This window comes from Macrobrachium rosenbergii, chromosome 50, assembly GCF_040412425.1.
Source record: "Macrobrachium rosenbergii isolate ZJJX-2024 chromosome 50, ASM4041242v1, whole genome shotgun sequence".
Taxonomy (NCBI): domain Eukaryota; kingdom Metazoa; phylum Arthropoda; class Malacostraca; order Decapoda; family Palaemonidae; genus Macrobrachium; species Macrobrachium rosenbergii.
In genome coordinates this window covers 25358589-25378115 of record NC_089790.1, presented here as the reverse complement: position 1 = coordinate 25378115, position 19527 = coordinate 25358589, and the positions used below count along the sequence as shown (strand labels likewise).

General features: G+C 42.7%; 1 long non-coding RNA gene across 1 annotated transcript in view; it reads right to left on the bottom strand.

Annotated features, from left to right (window-relative positions):
- LOC136832775 (uncharacterized) overlaps positions 1 to 19527 on the bottom strand; it is a 53699-nt gene continuing 34172 nt past the window's right edge. Inside the window, exon 3 of the long non-coding RNA XR_010851313.1 lies at positions 1 to 203. This is a non-coding gene — a long non-coding RNA (uncharacterized lncRNA). The remainder of the gene's footprint in view (positions 204 to 19527) is intronic.

The following is a 19527-nucleotide window of genomic DNA, read 5'->3' as shown; positions in this document are numbered from 1 at the left end:
TTTACTTCAGAACTTTACTGACAATTCTGCTCTTGCATAGGAATTACTCTTGCTTCAAAGCAAATGTTGTGCTATGTTCAAGACTGCCTACATCATTTGAACTTTTTCTAGAACATTTTAATCCACAGAGGCTTACATCTATTTAATAGCTCTTGGTTATGGTGGGCCTGGGGACTCCGAAAGCATGAGAGATGACTGGATGACTGAAAAATAAAAATGTCCAATTACTATAGTTGAGAAGGAGCAAAGACCTATGATAGTTACATGAGGCTTGTATTTTATGCAAGAGAAGCATGGGTAGTTGCAAGAAAATGGAGGTTTTGGAAAGGTAAAACCATAGAATGTTACGATTCATGGCCAGATTGTGTCTTAAATTTCTTGCATTCATTTATTCTTGGTTGGAATGTCCCCTTGGGGGGGATAGTGTTGTCAGTGCACCTCAAGTGGTGCACTGTAGGCAGCACTTAAGGTTCTTTGCAGTATCCCTTTGGCCCCTAGCTGCAACCCCTTTCATTCCGTTTTCTGTACCTCCTTTCATATTCTCTTTCTTCCATCTGACTTTCCACCCTCCTAATAATTGATTCATAGTGCAATTGCAAGGGTTTCCTCCTGTAACACCTTTCAAACCTTTTATTGTCAATTTCCGTTTCAGCACTGAATGACCTCATAGGTCACAGTGCTCGGCCTTTGGTCTAAACTCCATATATCCAATTCAGTTCAGTTGGAAGGTCATATAAATGAGGAATTGGTAGAGATGAGGTATTAAGAAGCTAACAAGAAGAATGAGATCCCAAAGATTGAAATGGTTTGGACTTGTGATGAGAAAGGATGTGGAGCAGTTGGCCAGAAAAGCAGTAGATTTGGAAACAGCAGGACAAAGACCTGAAGGAAATCATGGGGAAGAGGATAGATGAGAGCTTGGGCAGGAAGAGCACAGGACACAGTAGACTGAAGAGAACTCCCTTTGTAAGTCTAACCTCATGAAGGGAAAAACAGAATGTAAAAATTTTTATGATAATGTCTATGCATCGCCAGACAATTTTACAACTTGATTTCTACATTACATCACCAGAAAGCTTTTCAGCTCGTCAAGGACTTGTCACAAGGTCTGAATCTTTGTAAGTAATGTCAATAACTCTCCCAGCAAGTCTTTATCTCGGATCTCTCTGTTCTCAAAAAAAAAAAATTAAATTACAAAAAAGTTTTTCGGTTACAGCCAAATCATTCTGGGTTATTCAGTATCAACTAAGTTATTGCTTTTAATGAGTAAAAGACCTTCCTCTTGAGCAAAAGTCCTTAAGTAATTAGATCATGAGCATCATTCTTACTTCAGCAAGCTGTAATAACCCTGAGAAGAATCCACTCACCTCTATCTAGTCAAAATACATTTGGTATCCTGTCAAAAGGTTTAAACCGTGAGGTGTTGTGGGACAGCATGAAGCTGAATTACTGTACCAAGATTATGGTACATCACCTGTAGGGCCAGAGTGTAATAACAGTGCAAAAATGGTGATGTAGCTTGCTGAAGATCAACCTCACCTAGCCAGCTTCACTGTACACGATATGAAGATATAGTGAAAGCTTAGCAATGAAGTACAGTATGGCAAAAGTTGAGGCATGTCCTCATCATGTAAAATGCATAATGGATGAATTCATGATAATACTTAGACCCATGAGACCTGACTTTAAAGGTATAGCTGTCATACAATGTGAATTTCATTGGTTTCAAAGATAATTTTTATTAAATTATTGCCCTCACAACTAAAGCTGCAAGCAAGCAGTACACTGAGCACACATTGTCTGATCACCTGGTTCTTGCAGAAAAAAAAAACGGGCTGAAATACTGAGACAAGCATGAAATGAGGCCTTATAGTAAATGAAAAGTCATAGGACCCTCTAGTGTTGTATTTCCCATCTAGGATACAATTTTCCTTTTCACAGAATCCCTTTCCTGGTTTGCAAGGCAAAGAAACAAATAAAAATATAAAAATTTTATAGGCATGCTTTTTTAAAATGCACTAAAAAGTAAAAAATAATTTTTTTAAACCAGATTTTCTTATAATTAATCATGTCTAAAAAATTAAAGCATGGGCCCCAAATATGGAAGGGATTGCTATAAGAAATAAAAAACCTATTTCTTTTTTTGTAGCATATCCTTCCATGTTTGGGGTCCATGATTTTATTTTTGTAGACATGATTAATAATTGTAAAAAATCCTGGTGTCTCAAAAAATTATTTTTCACTTTTTAGTGCATTTTAATAAAAGCATGTCTACAAAATTTTTATATTTTTTTTTTATTTTATAATTAGTTTTGACAGAAATTGCAACCAGTTTATGATTGTAGTTAACGAAACTGATATCCATTTACGTAGTATGGTGAGGGAAGGTAGGGGGAGTAGAAAGGGGAAATGGGAGGGGAGGGGAGGAAAATGGGAAGGAGATAGAGGGGAGGGTTAGTGTGAGGGGTGGGGAAGGGGAAGAGGAGAACACAGAAAAATTAACACTTGATCGTGTTCTGGAAGGGGTTACGGGAGGGAGGAGGTGGAAGTGGAGGGGGAGGACACAGCTAAATTAACACTTGATTGTGTGCTCTGGAAGGGGGATGGAAGAGGGAAGGGGAGGAGGACACAGCTAAATTACATTTGATCGTGTGCTCCGGAAGGGGGAGGGGGAAGCGGATGGAAGAGGGAAGGGGAGGGGAGGACACAGCTAAATTAACACTTGAGTGTGTGCTTCGGAAGGGAGAAGGGGGGGAGGGTGATGGAAGAGGGAAGGGGAGGGGAGGACCAGCTAAATTAACATTTGATCGTATGCACCGGAAGGAGGAAGGGGAAGGGGAGGCCACAGCTAAATTAGCTCTTGATCTTGGGCTTCGGATGGGGGAGGGGGAAGTGGATGGAAGAAGGAAGGAAGGAAGGGGGAGGACACAGCTAAATTACCACTTGATCGTGTGCTGGGAAGGGGTGGGATGAAAGAGGGAAAGGAGGGGGGGGCAGCTAAATTACCACTTGATCATGTGCTGGAAAGGGGAAGGATGAAAGAGGGAAGGAAGGGGGAGGACATAGCTAAATTAACACTTGATCGTGTGCTGGGAAGGGGGAGGGGGATGGAAGAGGGGAGGACACAGTTACATTAACACTTGATTGTGTGCTTCGGAAGGGAGGGGGGAAGGGGATGGGGAGGACAGCTAAATTAACACTTGATCATATGCTGGGGAAGGGTTATGGAAAAGGGAAGGGGATGGAAGAGGGAAGGGGAAGGGTTTTGTGGAAGATAGATTCTACCGAGTCAAAGAAGTGAGAGGTCACTGTAGGGTCACTAGAGGTCACTGCTGACCTGCTGATCATGTAAGGTTGTATTGTAACCGGGATTTAGTAACCATGCAAAATTGCAAGTCCATCGAACGAAGGGAACAGGTCGAAAATTGAGTTACAAGATTTGAAGACAGACAGACAGAAGTCAAGTAAAATATAAGCATGTAAAAAAAATCACTCTGCCTAGAGGAGGATCCCAAAGGCTGTGCCGTATAAATTCCCGACTCAGATCTCACTAATTTCAGTGATGATGATGTCTCTGAAGAACTAGAATGCGGTTCGATGAATATCCGGTAGTTGTAGTTAGAACACCAATTTGATACATGCCAGTTCAGATTCAATTAGCTAAAACAAGTTGTTCTCAAATCCTAAAAATATTACAGGTTCTTTGCAGTATCCCTTCAGTTTGTCCCCCTACTTAACTTTCTTAACTTCTCTGCCTTGTCCCATTTAGAACAAATCCTTTCCGCAAGCCCCGGGATTCTAGTTACCTGACCGACTCTGTTATCTCATTAAGCTGCTTAGTAATAATAATAATAATAATAATAATAATAATAATAATAATAATAATAATAATAATAATGCTTACACATATACTGTCCTGTCTGCATGAAAAAATTTATACTGACTGCTTGCAAGCCGACTTAGCTAGTTTGAAACCAGCTGCATTACGGACGACACACTGATTGGTTTAGAACCAACCTCCTCGCATTTTGAGGCGACTGAAACTCGCTGCTCAACTATATAGCAGTGCTGGTCGAGTCTCGAGTTACTCCTTTCCCAGCTGCATTGTCGACTAGTTGCGGCTAGGGAGTCCTGTGTAGTTGTCTGTAAGCGACTGGAATACACTTAGTGTGTCCTATGTGGCAACACTGGCTAGGGTACTTCAATTCCTCCAAGTGCAAGGTCCATGAATGCTACTTGAAGTTCAAGGGTGCGTGACAAGTAAGCCAGAGACATTAAATTTGTACGAGAAATGGGAAAAATTCCTGTGCTTTTACAGGCAAGGCTGCTACAGGAAAGCATTGCTCAAGTGGTAAATGAAATAGAAGGTATAGGTATGTGGCATTTTATTATTTTCGTAAACAAAGTAGCAATGAAATAGACCTGCATGTATCGTGCATCATTTCCTGCATAAACATAGACATAAATGAACACAGATTCAGAACAGCATGTACGCCATCAACTTCTTTAGTATATTCATCTTTGAGCCTCTCCTTCATGACCATTATGTTTGACGTTTGGGTACACCAATTAATATGCAAAGTATAAAGCATTCACTTGTTATTTTGCTTATATTTGTAAAGCTCCTTGTAAAAGTTGCCTTTTTTCAGTAGATAGTTGCAAGCCAAGTTAATGTCGTTCTTTGAACATTTTGAATTTGTATATTATGTTTTCACCCTTTAGTTATTATCACTGTAAACATCGATTGGTATAATATATGCAATGATATTTTAAAGTCCATTAAATTTAGTCGGATATACGTTTTTTCTGTCGCAGCCATCGTTTACTTCCTTGGATGGTTCCAATACGCATTTAAGAAAATATCGTGTTTTTATTTTGCATTAATCAAATGAAAAGGCATAAAAATGCTTGTAATCAAAACATTGTTTATTTTATAAATTGTAATTTCTTGTGCATGCGAGGAGCACACTAACTACTCACATGCTTTTAAGCAAAAGAAAAAAAGTTAAATAAAATTAAAAAGTAAATCTTGGCAAGTTTCCCACGTCATGTTGAACTAAGAAGCCGGCGCAAAAACCTGCCGGACTGTAGGTAAGTGACCTTAACATATGGCAAATATAGTTTTTAATTTAATAATATTTTAACTCCATAATTGTCGGTAAGCTGTGTCATGTAAGCCCTGTTTGGCCAAATAAAGCAGTGTCATCAAGTTGGAGTAAGAACTGAGGGAAAATGTCCTCTGTGAGCAGTTGAATCTTAGACTTGGGTATGGCCAAGAGGTCTGCCAAGGTCAAGGTTAGTCTTGGCCATATATTAAAGACGAATTTAGCCAAAGGCTTAGCCAGATATGTAAGTTCTGTTAAGATAGTCATTTTAAATTGCAACAACCCAGCTTGGGCTCGTTGTCTTTGACGACAACTCTGCCAATGGTTATAATAGCCTACCCGGGACATTCATTTTGGTAATAGTTTAGTAGGTATAGGGATAGGCCACGGGACCCCTCCCCCTTGGGCTTATTTCCTACAGTTTATCTACGGGAACCACAGTGTTTTTCGGGGGAGTGGGGGAAACAATGAAAACCGTGAAGGTAATTCTATATATTAGCCCCGCGCCAGTTTTTACCTTTTCAGCTGGTTTTTTCTACACTTTTAGGGGTTCTGATACTGGCGGTGCATCTGTTTGTTGTCGGCCAAAGGGAATGTCCCTTCGCCGTGTTTAATACTGGCCCCGGGGGTGTGTTGGGTACCCATATGTTAACAAGTTATTGCACTTGCCGAATGGGATATGAACCGTTCGAAATAGACGTACCTGTGCTCTGTCTTATGAAGATCGCTTATGGAAACCCCTTGTTGGATGGACTTCTCGGGTTAATTATGGGTTAATTACATGCGTGCAACCTGCTAAAACTCTTACGTCAGCTGCCGGGAATTTAACGTTTGTTGTCAGGCAATTATGAGATGTTAATTCAGCTCCATCAAGATCACGGCCCTTTAAAAAAAAACACGGGGGGGGTGAATTTTAGCCCCTGGTGCGGTAGTGGTTGGAGGCTCGGGGTCCCTAAAGTAAGTTTATTGGGGCTTCTTGTCTTAGTGCCAAATTTTTTTTTTTTTTTCCCACATTATTTTATGAGTTTGGAACTATTAAGTAGATCTCAGTGCCAGTTTTTACCTTGGAAACTTTTTTTTTTTTTTTACACTTAGGGCTGCTGGTAAAGGAGGTGAAGCTTTATTTTCGTCGGTCACATGTTCTTTGTCCCCTTGCCCGTTCCCAGCCTGTGTTGCGTCCCCCTTTCTTTGCTGCCCACTCTTGTTCCCATCTTGTTCTGCGTTTGTGCATTCCTCCTCCCACCCCACATGCGCCATTCCTCCCACCCCCACCCCCCCGTTGGGGCACATGAACTTTCTCCTTCCCTGCCCCCAGTTACCTCCCTCCCTTTCAGCCACTCCCTCCTATCAGTGGATGGCTCCCTGGTGTTTTCCTCCTCTAGGGGACACTTCCACAATGTAAACATGTCCGCTCCTTTTCTGCGCTTTCCCCACCCAAAACCCCAAATTCCCACAGTCCCCCTTTACTGTTGAGTAGAGTTAAGAGGCAAATAACAGTTGGCCCACAATAAAGAACCTAACCTAGGCCTAAACCTGGAGGCTGGGTCCTTATCCAGCTATGGGGCTTTGCCCTCCTGGACCCCTTACCTAACGAATCAAGGGTGCTGAGGCCTTACCTAGCCAGGGTCCCCCCCCCCCGGACCCCCTATCTGTCCCAATCAGGGCATTGGTATTTTATCCTAATCCTTCGGGCCAATCCTATAAGAGCTGAAAGTCAGCTCATTGGTCTGGTTGAACTACTTTAATACTACTACTATGTCCTTACTAAGCACATATGTCCCTTTAAAACCTCAAATAAACCTTACCTTAATCATAATCTGCAGAAGTATCATGGACATAATTAGAATACACCCTGTATTTTATTCTTTTTTTTGTTGTCCCCCTCTCAGAAAACTAAAGTTTCCCACTGAGGTCCCCATGACTGTCGAATGTGAGGGGGCCAGTATCTCTAAAACTAGGTGTAGCCTACTTATTTGCAACCAAAATGAATGTCAGAAACATGTTGGAGTTATGTTGTGTTCAGCAGTTAATGGCAGTAAAGATAATGGTAGTACTCATTCAGTTAATATGTCAACTCATGCCAATGAGGATGTCGGTAAAACTTAATCAGTTGATGATTATGAGAAAGAATGCAAATGAACATTGCATGATTGCTGTATTCAAATTATATATGATAGTATTACTTGAACATAATCGGATACAGTATGTAAAACAGGTTTAAAGTTATCATTATTTTAAATACAACTGTACTATATGACTCTAAGAAATTAATACTGCCAGTGTAACAACCTAACTGGGCCCAACAGTGTACACACATTTTTGGTGGCTCACCTGACAAGTCTTGCTTCATTACACCCAGGTGAATTGGAGTAACTTAGATCAGCTGTTGGCAAGCCAAACGAACCGTATGACTGACACTCTACCCTTCACAAAACAATATAAGTTTTTAGAGCTTTTTGGTTGTAAAATTATTGGTTAAATGATTGTCAACCTGTACGCTAAAAACTTTAATTGGATATGCACTGCTGAAATGTGGGGGTGTTACATGCTGTCAAATACAGTCTGCACCAGGATATCCTCATGCATAGCAGCGGAAATAGTAGACCAAGTTAATTTTTTTCGATGGCATCAGGCACAGGCAGAGTAATGTAATGTTGTTTGTTCCTATACAAATACAAACCCTCAGTCTTTACATATGGAAATATCTTCAGCACAGCTGGAAACTGGCCATTCAGTTCTTACCAAGGCAGTTGGGTAGTTAACTACTGGCAGTAGGGTGGGGGAGTCCCACCCTTCCACCCAGCAATGGATTCACTTAGCTTCTGGTTGCTGGAGGAGAAGCTTGTATCTCGCTCGCCTCTGCCCAATAAACTAGTTTTCCTTCAACTCGCCTCTACGATCAAGGTTTTTCTGTGTGATTGTTGTTTGTTATATTAGTGTATATTGTGTGTTTTGTGATTCCATATAGATATGCAAACCTATGACTCAGTTCAGCCTAAGGGGGAGGGGGAAAGCCTTGTGCAATGTGGCATTGCCCAGGCACAGGGAATGTCCCTTGCAATCGCTTCCTATCCCCTCTCCCCTCGTGAAATTGATCCTCACACCCTATGCACTCACTGCTGCTGGCATGAATGCAACCCAAGTAGCCCTTGTGATGAGTGTCATGACTGGCCTTCAGAGCAACGGGTGCAGTTCGCTCAGAAAAGGAAATGCAAGAGGAAGCTGCTTCTACGCCATTGGAGGGTTACATGCCCCTGGTGATGCCGAAGGTTATGAACTCATCCAGTTCCTTTGTTCCACAGTTGAAACTGCCTCTTGTTGCTACTTCTCCTCAGGGAGAGGTTATATCCTATTGCTCCGTCAATAGACAGTCCGAGGGGCTGGGACGATGGACCAGGATGACAACTCGCAGGCGTTCTCTGTTCGTTCAGGGAATGTGGGGGGGAATCCCCCAGAGAGCAAAGGGATACAGCCTCAACTAACCCAACTTTTTCAGGTTTGGGGGAAAGACAACATATGTTAGGGGAACTCGGGGAGCTTTGGCCCTCCCTAGGTATCTCCGGGGAGCCTTCAGTCCGGGGGTTGATCTCCTACCTTAGTGCCTCTATGACTACTACATTTGAACTTTTTTAAACCGGCATTCTGTGGTCTGGAAACTCCCATGGTTCAGCTAGATTTTGAATTGGCCACCATTGCTTCATTGAGCGGCCACAAGGGCAGCGCTTCGTATTATTTACAACTTTCATCTCAACTGTATATACTGCACTGTATACACCCTTTTCAGCTGTGTAGCCAAAGAATTATATTAAAATGATATCTTCGTGCAGCCGTCTCATTTACATTTTTTACATTTACCAAACTTTGTTGGGAAGCATTAATTATTGTACAATACGTACAATATTTCCAGTTTGAGCTGCAGGTTCAATATAGGCCTACTACAGCACAGTATGTATATATAATTTTTTGGTTTAAGGCTACCTTAGCCTTTATATTGCATTAAAGAATAAATACCTTGTTTAAAAGCATTAATGATTGATTTATATCCTGTTTCAAGCTTTGTTTTTCTTTGGTGTTTGTGATCCCGAATTGACTCCCTTTAGTGAATGTTTAATATTCATTTTCCTCATTAGATGGCATTGTGCTTTGTTTGCTTTTTTGACAGCGAAGCATCAAGTGCACCGAGTGATCCCCGAAATTCCTTCTTTATTTTTGTTATCTCATTACCCTCTACAATCAAAATAAATGACAAAACTAATTGCAATAATTATGAAGATCGCGAGTTTAGGTGGTGAAATTCACTGATAATTTTTTACAAATTCTGAGAAAAGTTCAGTAGTTGACGTATAGCTAGGCTAACTTGGGATTGTAGGCTAAATGTGTTTTATAAAGTACACTATGAAGAAAGAGTCCAAAGATATAAAATATATAAGCATTATAAAATAGTGATAATATATAAGTAAAAATGATAAAAAGCAGTGTCAGAACTTGGCCAAGTCGGCAACTAGGTTATTTGTATGTGGAATTAGCTTGCGAGACTATTTACATAGGGGTTTCATTTTTTTGGGGTGTACAGTATTCTATTTTCCGGGATTTTCTGTGGTCCAGCAGCGGCCTGGCCCCAAGGTTCCCGCATATAAGAGGTTGGTCTGTACTGCGACTGCTGCCTCTGTAAGTGTGACTACGGCCACGGTTACAATGTCAGGTGGGACCACGGCCCTATCTCTTCATGGATGGAGACTATCCAGCATCTCTTGCGAGCAAAAGGCTTTTCTTGTCGAGAAGCAACAATGATGTCTGGATACCTTTGCAAGTCCTCTGCGGCTGTGTACCAGAGGAAATGGGCCGTCTTTTTTGGTTGGTGTCATAGAAGGGGTATCTGTCTGGTTGGAGCTACTATTCAGCAGGTAGTGGACTTTGTCTTACTTCCGCTGAGAGAAGCTTCTCTCTTTCTCAGCTGTTGATGGCTACAGGGTCGCCCGGCCTAGTCCTACGCCTGAAAGGCGTTGATCTCTCCTCCTCATGGGAAATCTCTATGTTCCCCTCCCAGGGAACTCAAGCCCCCTGAGTGGGATGTGACTGTTGTTCTTCGGAGCCTGACTCATGCACAGTACGAGCCCCTACGAGAGTAGTCAGACAGCGATCTGATCCTCAAAACTGTCTTCTTGCTTGCCCTGTCATTGGTGAAGAGAGCAGGCAAACAACATGGCCTTTCTTTTGACATTAAAGCACTCGAGGGGATGGGGATCTGTCTTGCTCGAAACTGTCCCGGAATTCATAGTAAAGACTCGGAATCTGTTGGTTCCTGATGCCGGATTAGAGTCCTGCTCGATCCCCTCCCTAGAGGACTTTGCTGGTAATGATCCAAACAATATACTGGTGTGTCCAGTTAAGCGCTGCGGTACTACCTTAAGAGAGGTACTACCTTAAGAAGACTCAACAGCCCAGGCCTGGGTGTCGACGACTTTGTTAGTACTGGCTCGACCAAGAAAGACGTGTCCAAGAACACCATTTCTTTCTTGCCTCGTGAGACGATCAAACTTGTGCACTCTGTGCCTGACGAAGTAGGTGACAGTACGTTCCAGGCCAGAGCTCATGAGGTCAGGGGCATTGGTCTGTCCCTCGCATTCAGGAAAAACCTGTTGGTTCATTGGGTACTGACAGCAGGAGTGTGGTCGCAACAGACCACATTCACCTCCTACCTACGGGATGTTGCCCATAGCTCCTTGGACACCTTTTCCTTGGGTCCTGTGGTGGCTGCTCAACAAGTTGTGTAGCTTATCCAGCTTCCCTAGCTTGACAGGTAGCATCTCACCTAAGATGTAAGGTTGCGAAAGAGAGTGAGTGTGTGTGTGACTGGCCTCCTCCCTATCTCTTTTATACCCCTCCTTTCCCCGTGGCCAGAGGATCGGTTGGCGAGCTGTCATGTGCTGGAACAGGCTTGATGCAGGTGAGTTACATTTCTGAGCACCCTTTCTATTATCTAATGTACTTAGATTGATAGGAGTAAGTCCTACCCTCTCTCTAGTAGGGGGAGAGAGAGCCTGGCAATAAACAAACCCGTTGGTTATCTTTAGCTTAATTGTGTCTGACACTATAGGTTCACCCAGACCTTTTTCAAATCAGTGATGCTGCTTAAATACCTACTAATTTAAAAGGCCCAGAAGTCTGGCAGTTGAACACACATACATGTATATTCAACAGGTCATAGGAATGGGACTCCGTACTTTGCTCTACACAACCAGAAAGAGAGGTCCAGGTAATGTGAACCACCTGTCAGTTCAGAAGCTTACTCAGAATCCTTCCTCCAAAAATTAAGTCTTCCATATGTAAAGACTGAGGGTTTGTATTCGTGTAGGAACAAATGACAAATTTTTAGGAAATTTTTATTTTTCGTAACGTACAAACCTTAGGTCTTTACATAAACTCATTTTGATACTTGGGCCAGAAGGTAAGTGAATGCATTGCCAGGTGGAAGCATGGGACTCCCCAGCCTACCACCAGTAGTTAACTACCAATTGCCTTGTTAAGAATTGAACGGCCGGTTTCCAGCTGTTCTGAAGGTAATTCCATATGGAAAGACCTCAGGTTTGTGGTATGAAAAATACAAATTACTTTAAAATTTGTCATTTTTCATCAGGAGGCCAGACATTTTTTATTCATCTAATAAATGGTAAGCCTATGGTGCTGTTGCATTGAGAGGGGCGGTTGTGCCCAGCGATAATTACCCAGACATTCATCTTCCTAAATTCACAGCTCATATGTACCATGGTACTGATTGATAGATTTTCTGTCATGTACTGGAGATGAAGAATTGTCTATTATGCAATATTGATGGGTCCAGATCTTCATCAGACTTGGGATTTGTAGCCATATCACGCAACAGAACACACTAATTTTCCTTGTCTAACAATGCATCTCTCTTCAGTATAGATATGGGGAGTTGGATCAACCATTTTAATCATTCAAGATGTACCATAACAGAAATTTATAATTTTCACTAATTCTAGAAGTGCTGTAGAAACCCTTCAGAATTGTAATCCAAAAAATCCCCCACGCAGGAAATTAAATTTTCATTTCACAAATAAATATAATAAAAATGTATAAATATGTTGAATTTCAGCCCATGTAGCAGTAAAAGAAATGAAGCCAATACAGCAGCCTAAATTACTGTGACAAGATTATATGGAATATGTAATGATCAAGCCCAGTATTGGAGTATGAAATTCATTATGTAAAAAAAAAAAGAATAAGTATTTTTTGCCTGACTTGTAGCGGTCACTCTCATTTGACCCATAGGTATTTGACAAATAGCACACGATACAATCTTACATGTACATAATATAGAGTAACACTAACAGTTCAACATTTTTTATGTGGTTGTACAGTTTTGAAAATGAAGAAATTTTGTTAAACCAGTGAACCCCATTATAACATTTTTAGCAAGTTGTAATTTCATAAAAAACAAATTACAGTATTATTATGTAAGACAGATCATTTGGGCTAACCCTGTGAGAGTTATATGAAAAAGTTTTGTCCTAAGACAGTTGACTTTGTTTCCTGCCACTCATCAGTTAACTACATTATCAAGTTTCAACATCTGTGTCCAACTTACACAGAGTACTGTATGTAGTATATAAGCTCTGGTTTATATGTCTATGAATGATACAATATATAAATATCATATATTCTAAGATTACAAGCTTGTATTGTATCTAATACTAAACTAGATTTGCATTCCAGGTTCCCAGGTTCATCACGGAGTTTTCTTGGATTCAAGGCACAGAAGCATTTAGAAATTAAATTACATCACTTCTGAAATACGGAGATGGGAATCATCAGCATTTTTCCACTACCTTTTTTATTTTTCATACAGTAGATTCTCTCTCTTGGTCCACTTAGTAACTGTTGAAAGCTTTTGTTTTTACTTGTGCCTTAGTTTTCAGTAGAGAGAGACCCCTCCCCCATTAGTGGACGTCCCTTATTGCTCTCGCTCTTGTCCTCTGACCCTTGCACCCTTGACCTGATTTCCTGATTGTATTCTTCCTCTCCTCACTGACCATCTTAAAGGGTTCTTTAAGTTGGCACTTTTCAATGTTATGAGGATTTATTATTGACATTTCATTTTCAAAGTGTGTGTGCATGTTGGTAAAAGTGGTGTTTCTAAACTGATAGGTCTTCAGTTACACAGAATGGAGTATATTTTCTTGTCAGCCAGTTTCTAGGATGAGTTCATGGTTTAAAACACACTACTGATGTATTTTTTTCAATTCTTTCAGTGTTTTGGTGAAGGAATGCATCAGTGTGTAATAGTTAATATTCATCAGAGATCAGTTTGTAACCTTATTGTAGTACAGTACTAAAGTATCTCGATAACAAACTACTGCCACTAATTGTGGCCAGATGGTGGATTTTATCTGCAATAAGAAACACCATTCCATTAGGAAAGGGAACAGTTAATTATTGTATTGCAATACACTCCCTGAACACCTGAATTAGCCCTGGTCACTGACCAGCCCAAACTACTGTATATCCCCATAATTTTACCCACAAAGTGGGAAATTAACTGTCAGCGTTACCAGTGCTACAGGAAAAATCTTGTCAAATGAGGTATGACAACGCTGCTGCAAATACCGGCTGACGGGCCGACATCCCCAATTGTTATTTGTTCGCTGTGCTGTGTGGGTGTGTCCCACATCAGGCGAACTTTTGGTCATTTAGCCCGACCCCCATTTAAAGAATTTGGACATCAGATTACGATTTTGTACTGTTTTCAACGCCTTTTCTCCTGGATATATACTTTATTGACTGGATTTGGAACTTCTCTCCTGGTTTTAACTTTGGATCGGTACTTTGGACTCGATTGGGCAAGTCAGACAAGAAGACGTCGTCGTCTACTAGCGCCGCTGCTTCCACTTTGTCTACATCTTCGACAACCAAGGCTTCTACTGCTGGAGATGCTGCCGCTCATCGGTCCTGCACGTCATGCAAGCGTAGGATGAGTACCCTCAAACATGATCAACATTCTGTTTTTATTTTATGTTGGAAGGTTCAGTGTAGTATCAGTCAGAGATGTGACGAGTATAAGTCTTGGTCAGTAGATCAAATGGAGAATTATTTGAAACACAGAAAATCCTTTCCCTCGAAGAGTAAGCGTAGGTCAGGGTCAGCTGTAGGGTTACAGACAGTAGATAAGGAAGCGTTAGATTCAGAGTTATTCAAGAAGTTAGAGGACAGTTTATCATCCAGTATGCCTAGCCTATTTCTAGCCTGATGAGTAAGTTAACAGAGAATAGAGATAGTGATAGTAGTAGCTTAGTTGATTCTAAGTGTAGTAGTAGCTTAGTTGATTCTAATAGTTCTTTTTCAGCCCCCCTGTCTGTTCCAGAACCAGCCCTAATGGGTGCCGGGGGTCATGGAGAACCGCAAACCTCAAAGGTAGGTTCTGCCGCCGCCCCCGGCACGGAGCAGGCAGTGTTGGCAGCAGATTTCCCCCTTCCCACTCAAGGTATAAGTTCTGAGGTTGATGTAGAGGTAGGTAAGACACAGACGAGTAGGGAAAATGGGTTAGGGAGTGTTCAGGAAGAGAAGTGGAAGGTGCAGTCTTCTTCGGGTTCGGGTTCAGTTGGGGTTTCTAGTGTGACGACTTCATCTTGGATCCATCTTTGGTTTTATTTTCTGCTTCGAGTTCTTTACAACAGAGGGTTTCTAAGCCTGTGGTTCGTTGTTCGGATGTGGTTTTGCGTTTGTCGGGTTCTGTAGTGTAGGAGAATGCTCCTTCGTCCTCAAAGGTTCCTTTTCCTTCTGTGGATGAGTTTGGTTCATCTTGCGGTGGTGATAATTCCGGGTTTGTCGCAGGGTTATAGATTACTAGTGAGGCAATGTTTTTAATTTTGGGTTTTCCAGTGTTCACGACCATGTCTTTTAGAATTTTCCTGAGTTTGCTAGTGATATCTGCCAAGATTATCAAGGGGGAACAGAGTCAGTCTAGTTTCTTTCTCTAAAAAAAAAAAAAAAAAAATGGCCTCTTCTGCTGCTTCTGAGTTTTCCTTTTTCCCTGATTTCTTCTAAGCCTTCTTCCAGTGTCTTTACACAATCTTCTTTATCGGGTCAGTCTTCAGAGTCTTCTCTCACTCATCCTGTTTTCTTTGCCATTAAGTCATCATAGCAAAGAATTTTCATTGGTGTAATCCTGTAGTGTTGGAGTTTTCAGCAGCTCCCTCTCTCTTTTCGGGGGTGAGGTAAGGTGTACAGCCAGCAGATTTACATTAAATGTAAATCTGAACTGGATATGATGGTCTTTGAATTGTGGGAGTGAGACGATGGCAGGCGCACGCACCGAGCTGCTAGATGTTGTCACACGTATTTTAACAACACGGATTTTCGAATTACACTTCATTAACACAGGAATTGTACACTTCCTCTACCATAACTGTTTTCGAACAACACACTTAGCTAACTGTTCACGTCTAACACATGCAATAAATCCCTGGCAAAGCACTTCCTAATTCCTAAATATCAGTCCTCTGGCATCACAACACAGCTGCTATTCTTCTCATGATGCGAAATTTCGCAGGCAGTTATTCTGCGTCGCTAAATTAAGAACATTTTTTGCGCTCTGGCCTTCTTTGGCGGGGCTGTCTTCTTTAGCACCTTACACGGGTCCTGTAGTTTTCTCAGCCTTCTGGTCTGTAGATGCTTCACAGGTGGTTGCGGAGTCTTCCTTAACTCCGTATTTTCTTCCGTTACTGAGTTTAAAACGTAATGTGTCCACCGCGGTTCTTGTGATGCTACAGCATTTTGCGTTTCGTCTGTGTCATCATTGAGTGTATCAGTACCGACGGTGTCCTCAGCCTCTCCTTTACACTAGAGTAGCTGGTAATTTTCCTTCTTCGGTCCCCATTGGTTACGCAGCTCGTAGCTTGTCCTGAGAAACACCTTTGAGTACTGGACCAGTTGGTATGTTCTCCACCTGCCCAACATCAGCGGTAGGTAGGTGTTCCGGTGGTTGTTCCGAGTGTGGCTGCTTTCTTTTCTCTCCTTCTACTTGTTTCTCAACTTTTCCTGCGACTATTTCTGTTCCTCCTTCTAAGGTGTTCAGTGTGGGTTCGGCTTTGGTTCCGGGTCATCAGGGAGTTCTTTCTCCCTCTCCCTTAATCAGTGTGAATTGAGCTCCGGATACCTGTCCTGGTGCGGCATTGGGTGGATCAGGTGTTGCGGACTCTCCGCTCGAGGGGTGGGCACTTGTCACGCAGGCGTTACGTCATCGTTGCTGGGTGGTGCGGGGATTGCACAGTCGAGTGCGTCTGACTCGAGTTTTGTCATCGGTTTTAGTTGGTACAGGGTTTGCAAAACCGGGTTACGGTTGGCTCAGGTATGATGGGGTCAGGTGTGTCACATGTTGGTCTCACACATCCTGGTGTAGCGAGTTGCGGGTTATCGGGTGCAGTTCATGCAGGTGGTCAGTCTGTCTCTTTTCCTATCCCAGTTCGGTCGGACCAGTCTGACAGAGAATGCTCTTTTGAAGAAGAGGAGCCAGTACCAGACATAGGTTTTTTCTCCAGCGAAGGAAAGTGAGTATAAGCAGATGGTGGACTTTATCCATTCTCTATTGGCAGTCCAGGCTCCTGAGGAACCTACACAACCAAACCAAGCAATGTTTGAATCGTTGTATGCAACTAAACCAGTAGTCTCCCAAACATCAAGTAAACCCGTCTGGTTTGGCTGAGTCGGGCGGATGTTGAGGGAGGCAGACTCTAGGTTATCTTCTCTTATTGGGTCGGGTAGACAGGATTCAACCTTGCTTCCTAATCAGAAGGGGTTCTATAGGGTAGCAGGTAACCCTTCTGCCGGTGTCAGAGTTCCTCTCAATGAATCTGTTGAGGCTCTTCTCTCTTGGGTTCCTTCGTCGAATCGTTTGGTAGCAGTTACATCTCGTGAGGTTTGTATTTTGGAGGACACTTTATGCAGCCAGTCTGAGGCCTTGTCCCACTCTTTGTGGATGTTGTCTGGGTTGATTGGGTTTTCTCAAACAAGTTGGATATACTCCCTCCAATCCAGTGCTGTTTGACAACCTCATCACTTCGGTTTTGATGGGGCTGGCATACCAGGCTAGCATTTCAGCTGGCTGTACAATGTTCTTTGGCAAGAAGAGGAGGGACTTCTTTTTAAATCATCTTCCGCCTCACTATCCGGACATACAGTACATAAGAGGGTTCTGTTGAGGGTGCGTTTTTGTGCTCTGCAACAGTCTTCTTAGAGAAGAGGATGTCTCCTCCATGGTCAATTTCGTGTTGTCGTCGTCAGCAGTAGCGTCACAGGTGGCTATGATTCGTGTGGCTGCTCAGGGTTCAGGTGATGTGGCCAGTCTGACGATTTATTTGCTTCTAACTCATGTCTCCGGTGTCGGCAGTTATGCACCATCGAGGGTACAGAATGTTGAAGTATCTAGCCCTTGGCTGACCCGTGCCTCCTCTTTAGATGAGCTAGTAACGGCGAGGGACTTCTTACTGAATCTATGCAAGATACTAAGAATTTGTTTAATCTTTGCCAAGAGTTGCCTGGTCCCAACACAATCTATAATTTTTCAGGGATGAGGATTCTCTCTCTTCCTTTGAGTTTTTTTTTTCCCAACCCTGGAGAGGATTCAGTCGGTCCTCCAGCAAGTAGAGGTGTTCCTGTCCAACAGGGAACAGCCGGTACCAGTTTGGAGAAGCCTCTTAGGGAGAATGTCTTCTCTCTCTTTTAATTCCAGGGTCTCATCTCCGGATGCATTTCTCTTCAGGTGAGATTCAGGAATCGCTGGGACTTCCGCAACGAGGATGCAGTTATAGTCTGGAGCAATTCTTGCCTGTCGGATCTTCTCTGGTGTTCAGAAGAAGTGCATCTGACACCTGGAAGGTCTATAGACTCCTGTCTTCACGACGTTCACCTGTACTCAGATGCATCAGATCAAGGTTGGGAAGCAACCTTGCAGGAAGCCCAGGCTTCGGGCCTCTGGAGGGATCGGGAAGGAGAGGAGTCAATAATCTTTGGGAACTCAGGGCTGTAAAGAAAGCCCTCAGGTGTTTTTCAGTCCTAGTGCGCAACAGAGTAGTGGCTCTGTTTTGCAACAACGTAACTCCGTGTCGTATCTGAAAAACTCCGGGGGGGGGGGGGGGGATCAAGATCAACAGAACTCGATACTATACTATAACACATAGAGTCCTGAGAAGGTGCGAAGAATGGAAAGTGTCTCTTCATCCCCATCTTGTATTGAGGAGTCTCAGCGTACTGGCTGACTCATTAAGTCACTCTTGTCAGGTATTTGGGGGAGTGTGGACTTTGGCTCAGGAAGTAGTAGGTCAGGTTCGGAAGTGGCCAGCATCTGTGGACTTTTTCGTGACGAGATTAAACCATCGTCTTCCGGTTTATTTCTCACCAGTGGTGGACCCCATGTTGATAGGCACCGTTGCGATGTTACAAAATTGGAATCACATGCAGGTGTATGCTTTCTGCCATTCAGTCTCATTCATCAGGTAATCAGGAAATTGCGGGAGAGTGACATCTATGACTCTAATAGCTCCTTGTTGGCCCTATGTCCTTGGGTTCCGGAACTCTTAAGCTCCTTACAGAAGTTCCGATGTTCCTTTTCATGCAGATCTTCTCAGACAACCGCTTTTTCACCATTATCATCCAACCCTCGCATGCTGTACCTAGTTGCAAGGCAACTTCCGAGCAAGCATCTAGACAGACTGGACTCTCTAAAGCTGTGTCTAGACAGCTTTCTTTCAGCTTGAGAAAGTCAACCCATAAGGTTTACCAGGTCAGCTGGACAATGTATACAGGTAGATGTAGGTGTCATAAGGAAGGTCATCCCATCTCTAGACCTTCCATAGCCAAAATAGCCGATTTTCTTTTTTCTTTTATTCCTTCGGAAAGTCAAGGTTCTTTCGTATTCGGCGATTGCTGGCTACCGCTTAACACTTAGCAGTACATGCAGTTTCCATCTTCCCGAAAATTTCTAGTAGTAAGATCACCCATGATTTATTATGTTCCTTTAAGATTAAACGTCCTGTCTTGCCGACTTGGGCTCCTCCGTGGGATTTGTCGGAAGTTCTAACGTGAAGACAATTGATTAAGGGGTTTTTTCTTACGGCTTTAACTACAGCTAGAAAGGTGGGCGAGCTTCAGGCAGTTTCTAGGCTGGTATCCATGGCAGGAAATGATATGTATTGGTCTCTTCTGGAATTCGTGGCGAAGTCGGAGTCAGAGGCTAACTCTGCCTCGTTCGTTTAAGATTCTTTATCGGCAAGAGTTCATTACTGGCAATCCAGCGGAGATGCCCTTATGTCCGGTGCGAGCATTAAAAGTCTAATTATCAAAGGTTGAGAAACCCCGTCTGCATCTGCGTATACTTCTCGTCTCTCCGCGGAATCCTTCCGCT